Below are 22,828 nucleotides of genomic sequence, written 5' to 3'. Positions count from 1 at the left end.
GTTTGACATATTACAATTAAAAATAACCTTTTTCTATTTTAATATTTTAAAATGCAATTTATTCCTGTGACGACATAGCTTAATTTTCAGCATCCATTACTTTAGTCTCACATGATCTCACTTAATAATACAGTTTACTGATTTCTTGTTTAATAAACATTTCTTAATATTATTATTGTTGGAAACAGTTGTGCTGCTGAATATTTTTTGTAGAAACTATGATAATTGTTTTCCAGGGTTATCTGATATATAGAAAGTTCAAAAGAACCTTAATATTTTTTAGTCTTTTTGACCAATGAAAGCATTTATTTTGCTGAATAAACATATTCATTTCTCTGTTCTTACTGCGTAAAACCTTGACCCCCTGTCTAAAATGACATTTTTGTTGATGTAATCAATACCCTGTCTGATTTTTACTATCCAATCAAATCTCACACTGAATTTTTTGCCACTAAAAAGATGGAAAGATTGCAGATGGAATTTCTTGTTGTTATTTAGACTGCCACAGCAAACACAGTCCTGACACACAGTTTAAAAACTCAAAACTCCCAAACTGTCCACAAACTGTGAGAAACAGTAAATGGCCTTCTCCTGAAGCCAGTTACAATGGAAGCTACACTTTTCAATCAAACTTCCTTCTCTGTCTTTCTCTTTTTGTCCTTCTCACACATCACCTGTCCTCAGAAACCTGAGCTTCATTATGTGGCATTACATAACCAGCAATCATCAGCTAATGAGGCCACATCACTCACAGCAGGGGCAGAGAGAAACATTTAGAAACACACCAGGGTTTGAGAACGGCTGTCAGAGAAGTGTGATGGAAATCCCACGAGGCCTCATGTTTTCTGCAGACGCTGAACCCTTGCGAGATGTTTTACTGTGGCACCCCACTTTTTACCGAAGTACCGAAATAGGACACACACACTTACACAAACGCAGACAAGATGAAAATAAGTGTGAAAACGGAAAGTGGAAGATGCAGAAAACTGTCACACTTGGGCGAAAGTACCAACAGCTTGCTGTGGGCTACGGTTTTGACCTTCTATGAGAAAATCTCAGTGTGACGAGAGCTGCTGGTGAGCTAGCAAACACTCAGACAGACAGTCAACCTCTTCAGTCATTATTGACGAATTGGATAATGTTTTGTGTAACACTTGGTGTGTAGGTGTGTGTGTGACACTAATATAGATGTACTGAACAAGAACTGGATGATGCCACTAAATGACTGCTGTTACACTATGACTGAATCACTGTCAAGTGTAATGAGTAATGTGATGTAGTGGCATAATGTGTAATGTGATGTAGTGGCGAAAGCTCAGGGTTTGTATCCAGATGGTTGCTGGTTTAAACCCTGTATGGAGTGAGCTGAGAGCCATCGTCATTGTGCCACTGAGTAAAGCACTTAACCCTAGGTGACTCCGGAGGGATTGTCCCTGTAATAAGTTCATGGTGGTGTTCCACTGCACCATTGTGTTAAGCTGCTGAAATCCATTTGTGTGGTTCTTCTTGTGTGGTGAAAGATAAATAAATATAGATAGAAAAACATAGAAAACTTCGATTGCTTGGCCTACTCTCAAATATCACTGTGAACATTACTGAAGGCTGAATTGTGCTAATGTACAGATATTTGCCTCAATCTGTAGTCTGGATGAGTCAGTTAGTTGCTGAAAGTCTAAGCCAGTCTGTAGATTCTGGGCAGCTGAAGCTGACATATTACACAGAAAATCGAGTAGTGTATGATGAGCACAGACTTTTCCTAAACAAAATCCTAAAAAAATGATTTTTTGTTTGCTTCAAAATATGATTTCATCCATTAGGTGGATATCAAACATGTTTGACATTTTGAGTTGATTTTAAAACAAATTGGGTTCTCTTACGAGAGCTCTCTCGTACTGCGTCTTAGCTAAGACGCTACGGGAAAAGTCTCTTTTCACGAAATACTGAAGCAAAAAATTATCCTTAATTTTGTATTTTTGTAAAGCGCATTTGCAGCAGTACACAGCCATAGGCGAGACGGCTCGTTCGCTCATTGGCTTGTTCTGCGGCAACTGCACAGCCTATCGAGCGTGGGCTTCGCGCCCTTCTTGCCACTTCCCGCCGAAACGGGTGTGGCCCAACCTATAAAAGGAGCTCGAAAAGGCTGACTCACCTGATTTTTCATCTCTTCAGCGAAGCTCACGCATCGCTGGATCACGGAGGAAGCAAGCGCCGTCTGAGAAAGCACATCAGCAGGACGAGCCATTCTGAAGCTGCTGGCATCGCCGCCTTCCACTGCCGTTCCTGCTGCGCTATCCGGCGCCTATATCCTTTCAATCCTGTTATATCCAAGCTGTTCTTTATGTGTGTGTGTGTGTTCGCCCTGCGACACACACTCGTAAAAGAGCTTGCGTCTTTTTTAAGATGCCTTCCTGCGGCTCGTCAGAGACCCACTCAGCGAGGGAGACCGGTACGTCATCTGTGTCTCCTGCCTGGGTGAAGATCATGCAGCGCTCGTGCTCGCGCTCGCTGACGGCGGATGCCCCCACTGCGAGCTGTTGCCATGGTGACTCTGAGGACTCGCCTGGCCTTTTTCTCTGAGCCTGCATTCTCCGCTGCGCTGAGGCGCCGTAAAAGCATCGCTTCCAGTGGATTCTGGAACCGTCTTCAGCTCAACCGAGCTCGCCGGTTCGCCCTGCTTCACCGGCCCCCCCTGCATCGCTTCCCGTCGTCCGAGGAAGTCGATCTCAGGGCCGCGTCGGGGGAAGAGGACACGCGCTCTCTGCTAGCTTCGGGCAGTGAGGGCTGGGCGAGCTCCGAGGATCTCGCGCCTTCTGCTCAGAAGCCCAGCAGACGAGCTGACATCGAGAAGGAGCCGGGGCGAATTTGCACCAGCGCCCCCCCTCTCGTTCCCGGCTGGATGGTATTTCCCTTTCGGATGAGCGTACTTCTCAAAGCCCGCCTCATTTCTTCCTGAGCTTCACGAAGAGGTGGCGAAGGCTTGGAACGCTCTATATTCAGCACGAACTCGTTCGTCTGTCTCACTAGCATTCTCCACACTGATGATGCTAAAAACAGTGACTACCACTCACTTCCGCCGGTGGAACAGGTGATAGCGACGCACCTTTGTCCGCCCTCTGCTGGACGGCGGCAAAAGCGGTGTTGCCATCTAAAGCCTGCTGTGTGACGCTGCGTCGGCACTACTAACGATGGCTGCTTCATCGAAGCGCAGGTGTACGAGTTCCGCTGTGGCCGAGCTCTCACCCAAGCGCGCCGCTGTTTCAGTTCCAGGAATTGTGACTGTCTCAGCGTTTTCTGCAATGCGCAAGCCTGCACAGTTGCCCGTTTGCCTGCACACAAAAGCCGTTATCACAACAGCTTCAGCAACGCAGCTCGAGACCCCCGTTCTCGCTCTACCTGCCGTCGCCCCGTGCTGCGGGGACTGCGGCAGAGGATTACGGTGAGGCCGGGAGCCCCGAAGCCATCCTAGGAAAGCCATCTATGCATGCTGCATGACGCTGCGTCGGCACTACACACGATGGCTGCTTCATCGAAATGCCGGTGTACGAGTTCGCTGTGGCCGGGCTCTCACCTAAGCGCACCGCTGTTTCAGTTCCAGAGATTGTGACTGTTTCAGCGTTTTTTGCAATGCGCAAGCCTGTACGGTTGCCCACTTGCCTGCACACGAAAACCATTATCTCGGCTACCCAGATATTTCCCGAAAAAGGTGTAATTTCTGATGTCCCGGCCACGGCCGATGGTGCTATAAATGTAGTGACGATGCCCACTGCTCAGTGCCCATCTCCACATATAAGTACAGCCCTTCACACAGGGCTCGCGCCCATAAAAGCGACTCAAGTCGATCACGCGCACTACATAGTAGACGTGCCCACTCCTCAGTGCCCACAATCACTATGTCACACGCGTCATGTGGTTTCTGTAAAAACGAAACCCGTGCACGTTCGTCCGGCCACGGCCGATGGTGCTATAAATGTAGTGACGATACCCACTCCTCAGTGCCCATCTCCACATGTAAGCACAGCCCTGCACACAGGGCCTGCGCCCATAAAAGCGACTCAAGTCGATCGCGCACACTGCATAGTAAGCGTGCCCACCCCTCAGTGCCCACAATTACTATGTCACACGCGTCATGTGGTTTCTGTAAAAAACAAAACCCGTGCACGCTCGTCCGGCCACAGCCGATGGTGTTATAAATGCAGTGACGATGCCCACTCCTCAGTGCCCATCTCCACATGTAAGCACAGCCCTGCACACAGGGCTCACGCACATAAGATCGACACAGATCGGTCGAGCGCGCCGCATAGTAAACGTGCCCACTCCCCAGTGCCCACATACACTATGTCACATATGGCGCGTGGCTTCTGTAAAAACGAGGCCCGTGCATGTACGCTCTGCACAGGCAGACAGCGAGTTGAAAGTGGTAAATTTGCACATATGCAGCCCACTGTTACTCGCAGACATATCGAGTCCCACGGGACCTGCTCAGCCTTCCCCCAGTCGGTTAAGCGCCGGGATGGGGTCGAGGAGGAGCGATCTGCCCGTTGTGATCAGCGCGCTCCCCGCCTCAAATGCGCAGCACACCCGAGCGCCGCCGTTGCCCGGTCAACAGAGCGCGCTTTGCATCCAGCCCTTAGCCATTCATGCAGATGCATGGTCAGCGCTTCCAGGGGTTCCGGATTGGGTGCTAGGCATTATAAAGAGAGGCTACTCGTTACAGTTTTTTTCGACGCCCTTCGCGCTTTTCAGCGCGCGTCGAAACTACGGTCAAAACAGAAGTAGCACACATACTTCGGGCCGAAATATCAAAACTGTTGAGCAAAGGGGCTGTAGAGCCTGTGTCTCAAGCTCAAAGCGAGGGGGGGGGGGGGCTGTACAGCAGATACTTTCTGGTGCCCAAGAGAGACGGGGGTCTCAGGCCCATACTGGATCTAAGACAGCTGTACAAGGCATTGATGAAACGCAGTTTCAAAATGCTTACGACCAGGAAACTCCTCACGCAGATTCGCAGAGGGGACTGGTTCATGTCAATAGATCTGAGGGACGCGTATTTTCAAATACAGATAGCGTCAAACCACAGGCGATATTTGAGATTCGCCTTCGAGGGCCAGGCATACCAGTTTACAGTCCTCCGTGGCTCCTCGTACGTTTACGAGGTGCATGGATGCAGCGCTCGCTCCTCTCAGACTCAGAGGCATACGAGTGCTGAATTATTTGGACGACTGGCTGGTTCTGGCCCGATCACGAGCGGAGCTCGTGGACCACAGGGCCGTTTTACTTGATCACCTCGAGAAGCTCGGCCTCAGTGTCAATTGGGCGAAGAGTTCGCTGAACCCCAGTCAGACGATCCTGTTTCTGGGTATAGTTCTGAACTCGTGTTCCATGACGGCGCGGCTGTCACCACAGCACGCGATGGGCATTCAGCGCGCAGCGAGTTCTTTCCGCTGCGGCGCGACAGTGTCGCTCAAACACTGTCAAAAGATGCTGGGTCTCATGGCCCCAGCGTCTCCGTGTTTTGCGGCTGGGCCTGCTCCGCATGCGCCCCCTGCAGTTCTGGCTGAAGGCTCGGGTGCCGCGCAGAGCGTGGGCGTCTGGCTGGCTGCATTTCAAGGTCGATCAGAGCTGTGTTGCAGCCCTAGCACCTTGGACAGCGAACGGCTGGTACTGATCAGGTGTAAGCCTGGGGACTTCCCCGAGTGTGAAAATGGTGTCGACGGACGCCTCCACTTCGGGATGGGGAGCGCTGCTCGAAGGCAGACCGTCCTTTGGCCTATGGTCAGAACGGGAAAAGCTCCATCATATCAACTGCCTGGAAACACTGGCAGTGGAAAACGCGCTGACGTGCTTTTGTCCCCATATCAAGGATCACCACGTCGTAGTCCGTGCGGACAACATGTCCTTGGTGTCCTACATAAATCGCCAGGGCGGTCTCGGGTCTCGAAACCTGTGCAGGCTGACAGAACGCCTCCTGGTTTGGGCTCAGCGCAACGTGCGCTCGCTGAGAGCAGTGCATGCGCCTGGACTGCAGAATCTGGGTCCAGACAGGCTGTCCAGAGGCAATGTTCCTACGGGCGAATGGTCTCTATACCCGCAAACAGTCCGGCTGTTGTGGGAGAGATTTGGCATGGCGGAGGTGGACCTCTTTGCGTCCCACGAAAACGCTCACTGCCCCGCGTTCTTTTCTAAGAACGAAAGCGCGCTGTCACGGAGATGGCCGTGCTGCCCGCTTTATGCGTTCCCTCCCGTCTCCCTCCTTCCGCAGGTGATAGAACGGGTGAGAGAAACGAGATGTTCAATACTGCTTGTAGCATCTCTTTGGAAGAACCAACCATGGTTCCCAGATTTGATGCAGTTAGCAGATGTCGCCCCGTGGCCGGTACTGTTGAGGAGGGACCTCCTCTCGCAGGCCAGGGGCTTGATTTGGCACCCTCAACTGGAGTTGTGGTCCCTCCATGTGTGGGCGCTCAACGGTTACCCACTGATCTCGCAGTGGGAGTGCTAAATACCATCACTCAGGCTAGAGCTCCGTCGACACGACGTCTGTATGCCTCGAAGTGGTCGGTGTTCTCCAGCTGGTGCACAGCTAGAGGTTATTCACCCCTTAGTTGTGAGGTGACGGAGGTCCTCTCCTTCCTACAGGAGCTGTTGGATAAGGGCAGAGCCCAATCCACGCTCAAAGTTTATGTGGCGGCCATCGCGGCGTTTTCTGAAACGGCGTCCGGTCAGTCAATAGGAAGGAACGATTTAGTCATCCGGTTCCTCAGAGGAGCTAGGAGGCTGAATCCTCCCAGACCTCCGTCAGTCCCTATGTGGGACCTCGCGGCGGTTTTGGAGGCCACGAAGGGTCCCCCTTTTGAGCCTATCCAATCGGTTAGCCTTCAGCATCTGTCGTTCAAGACAGTATTCTTGTTGGCTCTCGCTTCTGTGAAGCGTGTGGGTGATTTGCACGCGCTCTCGGTGAGCCAGTCGTGCTTGGAGTTTGGGCCCAATGACTCAAGGGTCATACTCAAACCTAGGCACGGTTATGTGCCGAAATCCCTCAACACACCGTTTCGGGCTCAGGTTATTGCCCTGTCTGCCACTCGAGTCTTCTTTGCCCTGTCAGGGTTTTAAAAGCTTATGTGACTCGCTCTGCTGCCTTTCGGCAGACGGAGCAGCTGTTTGTCTCGTTCGGTGGACGTTCCAAGGGAATTTCGAGACAGACTCTATCCAGATGGATAGTTGACGCCATAGCGTTAGCTTACGCTTCCAGGGGCCTTCAGTGCCCGTTGGGATCTACTGGGATCTCCTTGCAGGATATATGTATGGCGGCAGGTTGGGCCTCGTCTACATTTATCAGGTTCTATAACCTGGAGGTCCCCGCCTTGCAAGCAAGGCTGTTGTCGGTATAGTCGAATCAGGGCCCAGAGGGGAATTCTGAGTTCACGAGCGCTATGCGCTGCCGACTGTTATATGGGCAGTATTGCGTAAGACCCACATTGCCACATTGGTCAGGCCTTGCCTCGGCTGTGTGATGTCATATTGCCGCATCTACGGATGCTGCTAGATATAGGACGGAGGGCTTTTTCCCTTTTCTGTCCTGGACTCTCTGTGAGTACCTCAGGTGACTGTGCACTGTAAATCCTGGGCGTTGCTTCAGGTTTATTGGTGTGTGATCCCTGCGCGCACAGCGTTTTACATTGGGTTCCCGTAGCGTCTTAGCTAAGACGCAGTACGAGAGAGCTCTCGTAAGAGAATGTACTCGGTTACTAAACGCAACCTCGGTTCTCTCTAGAAGAGCGAACGAGTACTGCGTTCTCTGCCGTGCGCACGATTCACTTTGGTTCGATTCGGCGATGAAATAAATCAGGTGAGTCAGCCTTTTCGAGCTCCTTTTATAGGTTGGGCCACACCCGTTTCTGCGAGAAGTGGCAAGAAGGGCGCGAAGCGCCCTTATTGGTCTGATGTTGCATCAGCCCGCGCTCGATAGGCTGTGCAGTTGCCGCAGAACAAGCCAATGAGCGAACGAGCCGTCTCGCCTATGGCTGTGTACTGCTGCAAATGTGCTTTACAAAAATACAAAATTAAGGATAATTTTTTGCTTCAGTATTTCGTGAAAAGAGACTTTTCCCGTAGCGTCTTAGCTTAGACGCAGTACTCGTTCGCTCTTCTAGAGAGTTTTCATTTGTCATGTCTCTACTAGCAAAGTTTGTTGTGTTTGGAACAAATTGCAAGTGTGATAGTGTGTGATGCTCAGTTATAATGTATGGTGCCCCAAAAAACCTGATATATTTGAATTTACCACACAATTCCCTGTGACATGCCCTTTGACTCATGCTTAAAAGTATTGTTCAACCAAAAAATGTAATTCTGTAATGATATACTCAATCTTATGTCATTCTAAACCTGTATGACTGTATTTATTCTGTGCAAAATGAATGTTTTTTTTTAATCTATACAATGACAGTCAGTGGGATCAAAAAATGACCTTGGAAACCCTATTGGTTTTCATTGTATGGACATAGCACACACACACACACACACACACACACACACACACACACACACACACACACACACATACTGCAACAAATAACTTATTTTGTGTTTTACATAAAAAAATTAGGCAATATGAAATCAATTGTTTTTTAATCAAATGTTTATTAGCCCTTACATAAACTGAACTGAGAACAAAAACGAAGAAAACTGTGCCATGTCATACTTATCCACACATCACAATCCTTATCATTTTAACTATATGACATTTTTGACAGAAATATTAAATTATATTATATTGTAATGACAGTTAAATTAACAATATATTAACAATGGTAGTTGAATTCATAGTTAATAAATGTGTTTAACATGATTTATTCTGGTTAAAATATGGATACTAGGCAAGAACTTAAATAACTTATATTTTCATAAGGGCAAGTTCAAAGTGAAATAAGTGCTTTAAAGGCTGGACCTTCATGAATTATGGAGGAAGCTGTCAGTTTTCCTTGTGTAAAATCTCCTCTGTTCTACGGATCTTTGATTGCAGGAGGAAAAAAAAAAACACTGCCTTTGTTTGCCTTTAGAAATCTCAACAGGTGACTGCACATCAATAATTAAAGGCCTGATGAAAGGAAAACAATATCTGTTATGGAGTCCCAACTCACTGCAGAAAATTTGAACCCTATATAAATTAGTTGTTAATTAGTGTTAATTAATTAAAATTGTTGTTTCAATACTGTAAGTAAATTTGAAATCAGTGCTATACTGTCAAATCTGCATTTCAATGAAATAAAATAGGCAATGTTTTCGGTAATTGTACTTATTTGTACAATACAATAACAATGTCACCATAGTTTAGGTACAATGTTCTGCTAAATCCCTAGTCTATGTGTGTGTGTGTGTGTGTGTGTGTGTGTGTGTGTGTTTGTAATGCCAATGGCTGCCTGTGTATGTGTTTGCAAATGATGTGGTTCTTAAAAGTGCACATCTGAGACCAGAATTTGTTATACAAATGTGAGTAGGACCGGGAATAAGTGTGTTTTTACCTTTACAAATGACTAGTGGTGGTGTGGAATAGTTTGTTTTGGACATTTGTCAATTTGAGAAACGTATATCAGAGCTAATTACAGTTTGATGTTTTTTTTATTAATTCTGCACCAAAGAGAGAGGTCAAATTAAAAGACCAAGTCTAAACCTGAGTAATTAGTCTCATTTGGAAGGGACTAATTGACTGTCACTGAATCCAGAGTTCACAGTCTCTGTGGCGATGTATTGCGAGGTAGGGATCTCACGCTGTTACTGGCCCCTAGATTACATTTGCATGGCCTCTAAGCAGGATTTATTGGCTGGACAACCAAGTATTTAAATCAAATCAAAATATTTTCTAGACAGCAATGAGAATAAATGGAGAGCAAACTGAGCAAAGATCCCCAAAATTCTGCAAACAAAAGTTAGAGATATGATGCATATGAACGCTAATATATCAATAATATATCTGTGATACGCCATCCATATTCATTTTATACCTATACACATCAGACAAGCTTCTATTTTTATTTCTCCCAAGGAATTTTATGAGAAACATCTGAGACCTGAATTTGTATCTGGCAATTCCATTAAATCTCCTGAGGGATGAAAGAGCAATAAACCTTTAACTCTGGGCACCATAAAAACACAGACGCAAGCTCTAAAAGTATAGATTTGCTGCTGATAAAGAATCAAAATTTGATGCTATTGACCCTTAACCCTCTGGAGTATAAGGGTATTTTTGGGGCCTGGAGAAGTTTTGTCATGCCCTGACATTTGTGCTTTTTCAGTTTCTTATAAATATCTAAATGGGTAAAGTCTAATCTCACTGTAATCAGCACAAACTGGGCTGTAATAATATGTGAAATTATTGTACGTACATGATTGTGTTTTTGAGAAAAAAAATGTTATGCATGGTTAGTGAAAAACTAAAAATGTTAAAACACTTGAATAAGGCAAAAAAACACATAAAGAACATTGGTTCCCAGGATTTTTGAGAACTGGAGCTTGTAGCCTAGAATTTTTCTTTCTAAATTATGTGAAAATCATCTTGTTTACTCACTTACAGAAAACAATATATTGATTTAAATTTTCTAAGACACTTTTTGTTGGTAAAAGTAATATGCGAGTAGGCTTCAACTATCATGAATATCATTGTGATTTACACCTGAGAAGACAAAGGCCTGCATAATGAGCTGCATAATGAGCCTCTCAGTCAGCTGTGCCACTGTGAGGGAGGAGTTACAAGAAAGAATGTGAAGACAAAATAAATCTAAATAATTTTATGTTTGTAGTTTATTTAGAATATATTTAATTATCCCACAACATAATTTAATATCCACTTGGGGGAGCAGTTAAACAGTTTATCAGGAACAATCAAAGCTGACTTTCAAACTAATTTTTTTTGCATCATTACTCCAGTCACACAATCCTTCAGAAATCCTTTTAACAATCTTATTTTCTACAAAAAAAAGTATTGTTATTATTATTATCATCATTATTATTATTATTATTATTATTAATGTTGAAAAGAGCTTAGAATATTTTTTCAGGTTTTTTAGGGGGGATAAATTAAAAGAACACCATTTTTTGTTACATTTGTTACAGTTACATTTATATTATTTACATCAAGCTTTTGAATGGTATATATTGTATATTGTTATTTAAACTTCATAATGTTTCACTTGATTATACTGTACATTTAGTCAGGAATTATAGTTTGGAAAAAGTCTTTGGAAAAAGTCTAACTTGTAAAATGTTTACACGTTGTGTGAAAACTAGTACAAGTATATAAATAAATAAAAAGAGACTTACTCATGTTTATGATCTCTGCTGAATAAAGTGCTTCATTCTTTTTTTTCTGAGGAAATCCATTTCTCAAATGCTCAACCACATCACATCTTTTCGGGGTTAATTATGTCTCATTCCTCTCATCGTGAAGCAAACAGTAAAATAAAAGAACTTGAAGAACAGTCTCGCTGCGTTTTCTTCTGTGTGGGCGTATTCAAGCCGCGCGCTTCAGTTTGAATCTGAATAGCGCTTCAGCGCGTGGGCGTGGTCACATTAGATATAATGAAGGGAGACTTGAAAAACGGACATTGCGTTGTTTTCATATGGATTACTTTAATACAGTATATCTGTTTTCAGCAGCACTTATTTAGTTTAAAAGTAGACATGTCAAGCTTTCTATAGATATCTCTCTCATGTCTCTTCGTTGAGTATTCACTGAGTTACAGTTCATTTTAATGAAAATCAGCGCAGACAAAGGCTGCAAACAGCACACCTTGTTTGTTATCTTTATTTTATAAGTGCACAAAGTTTTGTTGTTATTATGTCTGTATCCAAAAAAAGGTAGACCCTTTACAGATTCGATTGAAGTATTGCTCTTATCTGTACGATTAAAACTGAAAGTGTCATTTAAGTTCTTTTCGGGGTTATCAGGAGAAAATGACTCATAACGCGTATCCGCGTTAATCGACTCCAGAGGGTTAAATGCATACCTGAGTTCTTTAGTGACCAGTGTCGTCACTCACTATCCTCTCCCTCCTTATTTTTGATAGTTAGACATAGAGGTCGACCGATATATCGGGCCGATATTTGTCATCTTTTAAAATATCGGCATCGGCCGATATCCGTGTTTAGTAGCGCCGATTTAAAGTCAGGCACGTATGCGGGCAGCCCCGTGTTATTGGTGCGATGGAAAATGCTCCTGCCGCATGTGAAGGACCCCAAGCCAAAACTTTTGGAAGATTCATCAACAGTCCTGGGAGATAAAGGTAGTCAGAGAATTTCACTCTGTAAATGGGGTGGAGAAGTTGGCAGCTCTAACAAACACTGCAGCGTGACGTTACCAAAGTAAACTGTCTCTGACATTACTCTGACTCGCTCACAGACAGCACGGTGCTCGGAGAGACAGCTGTCCTGGAGCTGCCCAGAACGGTGAATGACATTTGTTCGGAAGCATGGTTTGATGCAAACAATAACCAGTTTTCCATCCAACTCATTTGTATTTAGGGATGTCAATATTCGATAATTTCCATGATCGATCGTCGTTGAAATTAACGATCAATTAATAACCTTAATGCTGCGAAATGCGTCTGCAGCGGTATTATTATTATGTGCAAAAGCCACTTGGAAAAAAAAGCTTTCTGACCCAAATTAAAGAGCTTTTAGTCTGAATAAAATGCTAGTAGCAGGACTGTAAAATGAATAGATGTGATTATTATCATTTGATAAAATGAAGAGAGCTTGCCATACATTGGAGATCATTTTACTTTGTTGAATGTTTCCCGTCAAGGAGACCGCTGAATGCGTCTCTTTAAATGGTATCGTGGTGCTCGTTGTTGTATTTTAAAACGCAACTGCAATGTTTTCAAATGACACTATAGTAGTGGTGCAATGGATCATCATGGATCTGTGAGCCGTTCGGATCGATATCTTCGGTTCGGCACACACGTGACATGTTCAGTCCACACTCAGTGGTCATGGCGAGCGGAGGAACGGAGGAGCTAAAACGGCCCGCGCATTTTGGCTTCCCTGTCAGATATAATGATGAAGGAAATAGGTTAGAGTGAAAAGATTGTGCCAGATCTTTATGAACAGGAGAAGAAAAAAGTTGTGGATGAACTATCCCGAGCATCCTCTGTTGCGCTCACGACAGAAGGGTGGACGTCCAGGGGGACGGAGAGCTATGTGACGATAACTGCTCACTTCATCACAGCAGACTAGGAGATGAGAAGTCCGGCTATTATGTTAAAAAGAAGATATTATGCCATGTTCACTTTAAGTTGATTTCATATATTTTAATTTAATAATTTAATGTTAATAAAAAAGACAAAACGTATGTTTATTTGTCTTGGCCTTTTTTTTTGTTTTTTTTTTGCTGATCTGAAAAATGATCCGATCCATACGAGGACGAGCGAGCGCGGGTTTGACTAGATGTATTTGGAGGTTATTGCTCACGTCTCGTTCTGCACATATCCAAATGTTTCCATATTGCAATGTATCTGAATGTTAAACTATAATATTTTTTATGTTTTTAATGTAAACTAGACGGAAAAGGTCATCCTCCTCACATGAGCAAAAAGGTCCTTGGCATAACAGCAGAGTGGACCGGTATACTACGGTCTATTTAAACTGACCAGTGTAACCTTTTAAATGTTTGGTTGACTGTACTTTATTTTAATAATGAACAGACTGCCATGTAAGTTTGAAATTAGAATGCACTTAAGATGTTCTGTGTCATTTATACCAAACACAAATGTTGCTGGTTGCTAGTGTGTTTGCAGCACTACTGTTATTTATTTTTTATATATTTATTTTTTTATATTTTTCAGTTTAATTGATTTTTATTTGTAAAATTGTATTTATTTAAATGTATATTTAAGTTTACATTTATGTTCCAACAAACTTGAAAAATTCTACTTGATAAATGCTCTAAAACTTTTATGTAAATGTTTGATTTTATATATATATATATAATATATATATATTACCTGTTTTATATATTTAATACTTGGTCAGTTTATTGATTTGTTTGGTTAACTTTGGATACATGTTTTATTTTAATACAGTGCAGTGCACAAAATTAAGATTCGAGAGATGGTTCAAGTCAGTGCTCAATAAATGATGATGTTAAGAAATGTTGTGCATCCACTTATTATTAGTGTGAGATTTTAGCATGCAAATGAAGGGGAAAACTTCAAGATATCGGCCCTAAAAATCGGCAGCACATATCGACCTTCGGCTGACCCTGACCTCTAAACATTGGCATCGGCTATAGAAAAACCCATACTTAGACATACATTTTCTTAGTATTCCTCAATCTATTCATTATAAACAATGACAAAGAAAAATGTTATAAAATGTAAAATAATGTATATTTTCTGATTTTATTTATTTATTTAACTTTTTTGTTGTTGTTGTAAAAAGTGTATAGGCACCGAGGTGTGCAATAGTCGGAAGTATATTTGCTCTGTGCAATAATATTTACATTTCTGATGACTCAATAATTGCAATTCACCTTTATTCCTCAAGGTGGCTCTGTTTGATAGACGATGTTGTGACGTTTCACTCATAATTACAATAAACATAAAACAAAAGAATATCATCCTCAAAAATATAACTGGCTAAAGTGGCTTTATGGCAGAGCAATTACTGTACGCAATGAAATATAAATGTCACTGTCATTTGATGGTGGATGTGGTGAATAAGCTCCCAGTGATCAAAATATTGATTTTGAAGTTACTGAAAATGACAGTTTTGAGAGCATGATTGCGAATATGAGCCAGATGCTGAAATGTGCTCTGACGATGAGAGATATGGTAAAATTATCTGCTTGAATCGAACCCTTCTAAGTTTTAAAAGGTAACAAAATGTGCTTTATTTATTCTTTAGTAATCGGAAGTATCGATTGTCTTTTTTTCTCTACGGTGACGTGTATCCGAGTGAAACGGCATCTGAAATGAGAGGGCGGGACTTGATTTCGTCCTTCGGAAATTGATTGGATCGTTTGAAGTTGGGGCATTGCTAACAAAATGGAGGCAGATCTGAATTCCAGCTTGCAGTTAGTTGTGAGGGGATTTCTCTCCACTGGATTCACCGGCGACACCCAAGCATGAAGATTTTTTTCTATTTGTTGAGGAAGACGATGACGAGGATGATCAAATGGTACAAAATATACCTAACAGTGCTCGCTCGCTAGCTCGAGAGAGAGAGAGAATGACTGAGCGTGTCCTCCATCAGGTTAAGTCATACTATCCTATGAGTAATGTTGTGGTAATATCCTAGTATCCTTTCAATTTTTAAGGGTAGTGTACTCCCCCATGGCTTGCGTCAGCACTGGTCAATGCATTGATTAAAAAAATTAATAAAATGAAGCACTAGCTTCAGTTTTTCCTCCAGCGTTTACCCTCACGTCACTACCTCCACCCTTGCACCATAGCCTGTGACCGGAAGAGAAGACAAATCTTTGTGAGGGGGAGAGGAGGTTAACATTTTTGATTAAAGATTATTAGGGCAAATGAATAAAAATAATAATAATAATAATGAAGTGCACAGATAATAAAATAAAAAATAAACTACAGTATTCCATTAAAAAATAAGAATTTTCAATTTCGATTTCATGGTGACTTTAAGGGTTAATCCATCAGAAATATTTTTTTAATATAAAATGTTCTTAAAGGGATAGTTCACCGCAAAATAAAAAGTTTGTCATCATTTACTCACTCCCGTTGTTCCAAACCTGCATTTCTTTCTTTTGTTGTTGTTTTATGTTTCGAAGAATTCTGAATTCTGAAGACTTGCATGGTATTTTTATTTTATTTATTTGTTTATTTTTGTGTGTGTGTGTGTGTGTGTGTGTGTGCTATGGAAGTCAGTGGCTATTGGCAACTGTCTGGTTACCAAAATATCAAAATATCTTCTTCTGTGTTCAACAGAAGAGAGAAACTCTGGTTTGAAACTACTTAAGGTAAGTAAATGATGGTTGAACTATTCATTAAAGGGATTTTGATGTTTATCTGCTTACTTCCAGGGCATCCAAGATGTAGGTGACTTTGTTTCTTCATTGGAACACAAACAAGAGATTTTTAAAACGAACCGTTTCAATCTGTCTGTCTCATAATGGATATGAATGGGAATCACAGCTTAAACATACAATAAAACCTTAAAAAGAAAACATACACAAACAAAACCAAATTAAACCCTGAGGCTCGTGACAATTACATTGATGTGTAAAGACACAAAACGATCAGTCTGTGCAAGAAACTGCACAGTATTGATATAGGTTTTTTTTTTTTACCTCTGATGCACTGCAATGCCTGAACTGTATGAGTGCCTACTTAAAACACAGCCTGCGCATTTTGGATGTGTATGTTTTTTCTTTTTCTTTTATGTTTTAGCCTTGATTCCCATTCACCTCCATTATAAGACTGACAGACTGCAACAGTTTGTTTTAAAAATCTATGTGTTCTACTGAAGAAACAAAGTCATCTACATTTTGAATGCCCTGGCGGTAAACAGATAAACATCACATTTTCATTTTTGGGTGAACTATCCCTCTAACTATTATAATCCATTAACTATATAGTAACTATTAATTTTGGGTGAACTATCCCTTTAAATGTAAATTTAAAATTTTCTGACAAACACAGGTCTTGCACATGCTGGCACATGTCTTGGCTAGAAGAGTTTGTGTGTCATCATAAAAATATAAATATATGTTCTTATCATGAAAAACATCAGCTTTATCAGCCAAAGTCCATCTCCACCCTTATTATTTCTTGCTTTTTTACTTTCCCCTGCACATAAACGCACACAAATAGAGGAAGGAGTTTACAGAAACCACTCCTGTAAAATCAATCAGAGAAATTATAACACCAACATAACAACTCGGCAACTTGAAAAATAGGAACACAAGGAACAGAACTGAGAACACCAATGGAACATCCATAATGAACAAGACATGACAAAGAAAGAGTGACACACAAGAGCTATACACATTTTCTATGTCCAATGATGCTTTGCACAAATTACAGGAGAAAAAAAATCCATTAAACTATAAACAATCACCTAAACTTTAGCTCATGAATGCAAACGGTACAATGAGGTGACGTTATTCCACTCACCCTTCAGAGCAACCTTATAATTTTAAACCATTTTTTTTGGCCAAATCGATTACTGATTACACTGTAGGAATTAAAGTCACACATGTCTAAGATTTTGATAGTGGTATAAGCTGTTAATGTACTTGTTATTTATATCTTCAATATGCATCTGCATAAGCTAGACCAAGATGAAAAATAGTGTGATTTAAAAAAAAGCTACATTTATCATACCATTATTGTTAGATATTTTTGCAGACAGTAATAATGTTATCAAAACAACAATTTGGAGATTTTCCCATTCAATAGTATAGTATTTGCATGACTGCCTGGTGGCCTTACCAAAATGGTTTCTAAATAAACCAGCTTGCCGCAAGGTATGGTCACATTAAGGTCAGTTGTGTTTTGTAAATAGTGTACTGATTTATGAAGCACAGCTCACACAGATTTCTGTGGCTCAACTCAGCTAACTTGAATGTCCAAATTGAACAAAATCCTATTTTCAGGCATATTTGGACACAGGGTTAGTACAGTCTATCTGAATGAAGGAATGTCATCATCACAGTGTGGTGGCCAGCTTTTGATCTGTACTGCAATACAAATCATCAGTAAAGCTGTCCCAGCACTGCTGTGTGTAAGTGAGTGTGTATGAGAGATGTAAGTGTCTGTTAGTGCTTGAGTCAAACACCTTCTCTTCCATCAGGCTTCTCCTTCTGGATCAATCACAGCACCATCTTTGGCCTGCCTCGTCACTCATACACATATCTGCCGAACAAGCCTCTATGTGTGCGTTATAAGCTTTTTCATTTACACAGGACTCAATATAAAAGCACGATGAAGCATCAGTGGGCTCTAATGGGGAATTGCGGTGTGTGTGTGTGCATGTATCAGTGCCTGATAATTCCCACAGGAAGTGCTTAATGAAAGACTGACAGCGCTGATACTGTACTGTGTCTGAGCGATAGGAGGAGAACAAATCGTTTCAATTCATTAGGACCGCACATGTTCATATATTTCAAATAACACTTTCTCCATCCTTTTCTACTTTGAGTAGCAAGCACACACCCTTAAGAGTCAAGTATCTCTATGCAAACAGTTCTACATAATCTCTTATAAAAGAAAAGCTCTAAATAAGAGTTTTGGGCGGTTACTAGGAATGTGAACCTTGACAAATCCATTCATGATTTACTGGTTTTGGAATACCATTGAGACTATATTATGAGTAATATCAGACAAGCAATAGTGAAGTGGTTTCTGACTGTTTGTTAAGATATTCGGCAAAACAGTACAACAGTGACGATTGGCCATTGGTGGCGAACGACAGTCGGACTAGTATGTGTGGTGTGTTCAACTCATCACCCTTGCTGTATATATTCTATCAGTCTGTCTGTGATGTCGGTAAAGTCTAGCTGCTAGAGACTTTGTATTGAAACAGCACTTTTTATGCTTTTCATTGTCCATACCGCAGTTGTTTTAATCATTTATAATTGTCTGGAGCATGAAATAAGTAGCTGAGAAATACTTCACTGAAACTAACTGCAGATGAAAAAAAGCATTGCTTCAAAGCCTTCACATAGCCTTTTTCTGAAAATCATACTACAGTGTAATCACAAGTATGTGTTTATGTTATGCAAAAAACCTTTTAACGAATATGAAAGCTTTAGCCTAAGTTCTGCCAGGAAGACTCAATTACTTCGTCACTAATTACCTTCCTCATTATCCAATCACGTCTTTATACTTTGGTATAAAAGATCGTACTTACACATGTTTGAGTTCACAGATGCCGACGTGATAACAACCGCAGATTCCGACACGATTGTTCCTTGCTCAAACCGTCGCATTATTGATTTACTTGCTATAGTTAAGTTTGTGTCCTGCAAACTATAGCGAGTTCGACGTTCCTCTAAGATGCACACGAGATCGTTGGCTTTGCTCCGTGTCGCGGTGATTATCTGCGGTCGTTCGTGTCGGATGATATACAAGCTTTGGCTTTTCTCGGCAGAGGATGTGAAACATTCGGTGGAGTTTCGTGTGCTTCCAGGGTTGCCAGGTTTTCTCAAAACCGTCAGTTACTACTAAAAATAGCCCAATCGCGTTCAAAAAAGGGTTTCTCGAAAGAATTCACATTCTAGGGGTTATGTATGACATTATTGGGGTCATCTCAAACCCCGGACCAGAATAGCAACCCGCAGCAAAAAAAAAAAAAAAAAAAAAAAAAAAAAAAAACACCGGTCTTGGCAACGCGGGTGCTTTCCGAGATGTCGCGTCAGTGCTGCTTGGGTCTCAACAGCTGAAAGGATTTTGGTCTCAATCAACAAATATTTCATCCGTATGCACGTGAACCTGCACGAATGAAGTCTCTCCGGACCAGCAGACAGAATCAAGGCTGCCGGTCTCTTCGGCATCTCGCCTCCATTACTTCATCAATCTACAACATTATAAGTATCATTTTGTTCTATGCACTTGCGGCGTTTGGGCATTCATTTTATTCTCTGCAAGGCTTTATACTCACACGTTCAAGATAAAGCACTGGGCGTTTCGTGCTTGTTTATCTAGCAGACACGCACTGCATAATTAAGATGTTGATCATAGTGCATGCAATGTTTCGAATAACACCTTCGTAATGAGACATTTTAAGGCTTGTAATAAAAGCTACAATCTTTTATACTGATAAGGATCGTTCGCATTTCTGTAAAAATATGCTTCGTCTAGCACACTTAAAATTGTGGTTTTAATCCTATGCTATCTTTGTTTTTTGTATGGTCTTGCTGATCTGGCTCATTTTCTATTTTTGGGAGGGGATCCATTTCTTCTGCAGATTCTCTCAGTTAGATGGAGTTCTATCAAGCGTGCACAGGAGTCTAGCCTAAGGAATGTTATGTATCGTATATGCTCTTAAGTCACTGTTAGGATCCTAATTCTACCTCTATCATTTAACCTAAACTAATGGCCTCTCTCACTCAATGCAGTGGTTCAAATTATCACAATCCGCATCAATTGCTATGTACATGATCGTCCCCACCATATTTCTGTCAAGATTAGTCTCTTAACTATTTCACATAAAACTCAAGGTACAGGTAATACTCTTCGCAAACTAATGGTGGTGGTCCTTTTCACATGCTCCTCATGTTAAGTCAATCACGGTCTTCACATACAATGGCCTATCGTGGTCATCTACGGTCGCGGCCGGGAGTTTTGGGAGTTGCATGGATGTTGGAAATTGGTAAAGTTGCTGCTTAGTTTTTTATGATAACAATTCACCCTCCAACAGCAACAACTTCCAACAATCCAACAACAGTTTGGTGAAGAACAATGCATTTTCCAGCACGATGGAGCACCGTGCCATAAGGCAAAAGTGATAACTAAGTGGCTCAGGGACCAGAATGTTGAAATTCTGGGTCAATGGCCTGGAAACTCCCCAGATCTTAATTCCATTGAGAACTCGTGGTCAATCCTCAAGAGGCCGTTGTTTTCAATTTTATTATCAAAGCTGAAAACATACCTGGTCACTCCAATGTTATTGCTGATGCGCTCTCTCGATTTCGATTTCAGACTTTAAGACAGCTGTGCCCCTCAGCCAACCCGGATCCTTCATTCTGCCCTCCGTTAGCAGACATAATACTAAACTAAACAACCTGCTTACGTAAGCTAGAAATTACATTTCTAAAGGCGTCGCTCCCTCTGCACTCAAAGTCTACACGTCAGCATGGTCCGCTTTTCTAATGTTTCGTTTTCCTTCCAAAATTCAGTTTTCCCTATTCTAATTTCGACCGTTTGCTCCTTCTTGTCTTTAATTTAAAAAATCGCAATCTTAAAATTTCTTCTATTGCAGACTCCTCGCCGGCATCCAATTCTACACTAAATTTTATAATCCTAATTTTCAAAGCCCTTTTTCTGAATATTCCGTTCGATTACTACTTAAAGGGTTAGCTAAATCTTCCAACAAAATTAAAGACAAACGTCTGCCTATTATCCTGCCTATATTGCAAAATTAATTACTTCCGTCCGCCATGGCCTTCTTTCTAAGTACCTCAATATTCTAATAATCGAGGCAGTGTTTTTATCTGCCTTCTACAGGTTTATGCGTCCAGGGGAATTCACTTCAGAAACTAATCAATTTGATCCTGCTCGTGGCATTTCCTTTTCAGATCTACGATTCGGACCTAAATTCTTCACACTCTTCCTTAAGCACTCAAAAACCGATGCGCAAGGTTCTGGTGCTACCTTAACAATTTCAAAAATCTATAATTTCTGTCCCTTCTCAGCCATGGTGAAATTCCTTAAAATCCGGCCTAGAACTTCTAAAAAACGCACCGCTCTTATTTTACCTAATGGAGCACCCCTTTCCAAGGCCTGTTTTAGAACTCACTTAACCACTGTTCTCAAAAGCTTCAGTCTATCCCCCTCTCTCTATACCAGCCATTCATTCAGAATTGGGCCAGTTACTTCAGCAGCTGAACGAGGAATCTCTACGTCAGCTATTAAGATCATGGGCAGATGGTCTTCCTCAGCGTTCGAATCATACATCAGACCTGATTCTAAAACTATTCTTGAAGCTCAGCAAGCTCTCCAGTAACAAATCAAGTAAATTCATGCAATTACTGGTGGTGGTGTTACTATATCTGTAGGGTCTATCGAGGCCTGTCTGTGTCTGCCTATCGTGGCTATTTCTGTACGGTCTATCGAGGCCTGTCTGTGTCTGCCTATCGTGGCTATTTCTGTACGGTCTATCGAGGCCTGTCTGTGTCTGCCTATCGTGGCCTGTCTGTATCTGGCCTATCGTGGCTATTTCTGTACGGTCTTTCGAGGCCTGTCTGTGTCTGCCTATTGTGGCTGTCTGCGTCTGGCCTATCGTGGCTATTTCTGTACGGTCTTTCGAGGCCTGTCTGTGTCTGGCCTATCGTGGCTATTTCTGTACGGTCTATCGAGGCCTGTCTGTGTCTGCCTATCGTGGCTGTCTGCATCTGGCCTATCGTGGCTATTTCTGTACGGTCTATTGAGGCCTGTCTGTGTCTGCCTATCGTGGCTGTCTGCGTCTGGCCTATCGTGGCTATTTCTGTACAATCTATCGAGGCCTGTCTGTGTCTGCCTATCGTGGCTGTCTGCGTCTGGCCTATCGTGGCTATTTCTGTACGGTGTATCGAAACCTTTCTGTGTCTGCCTATCGTGGCTGTCTGCGTCTGGCCTATCGTGGCTATTTCTGTACGGTCTATCGAAGCCTGTCTGTGTCTGCCTATCGTGGCTGTCTGCGTCCGGCCTATCGTGGCTATTTCTGTACGGTCTATCGAAGCCTGTCTGTGTCTGCCTATCGTGGCTGTCTGCGTCTGGCCTATCGTGGCTATTTCTGTACAATCTATCGAGGCCTGTCTGTGTCTGCCTATCGTGGCTGTCTGCGTCTGGCCTATCTTGGCTATTTCTGTACGGTTTATCGAGGCCTGTCTGTGTCTGCCTATCGTGGCTGTCTGCGTCTGGCCTATCATGGCTATTTCTGTATGGTCTATCGAGGCCTGTCTGTGTCTGGCTATCATGGCTATTTTTCTGTACGGTCTATCGAGGCCTGTCCATGTCTGCCTATCGCGGCTGTCTGTGTCTGGCCTATCGTGGTTCTGGTGCTACCTTAACAATTTCAAAAATCTATAATTTCTGTCCCTTCTCAGCCATGGTGAAATTCCTTAAAATCCGGCCTAGAACTTCTAAAAAACGCACCGCTCTTATTTTACCTAATGGAG

The 22,828-nt window shown here is 42.5% G+C and overlaps 1 protein-coding gene across 4 annotated transcripts in view; it reads right to left on the bottom strand.

The window, feature by feature from the left end:
* fut8a (fucosyltransferase 8a (alpha (1,6) fucosyltransferase)) overlaps positions 1-22,828 on the bottom strand; it is a 92,347-nt gene that overhangs the window by 17,355 nt on the left and 52,164 nt on the right. The window lies entirely within an intron of this gene.

Source organism: Carassius carassius, chromosome 32, assembly GCF_963082965.1.
Source record: "Carassius carassius chromosome 32, fCarCar2.1, whole genome shotgun sequence".
In the NCBI taxonomy this organism is placed as follows: domain Eukaryota; kingdom Metazoa; phylum Chordata; class Actinopteri; order Cypriniformes; family Cyprinidae; genus Carassius; species Carassius carassius.
Note: the sequence above shows the minus strand (reverse complement) of the source record. Positions and strands in the feature narration are given on the sequence as shown.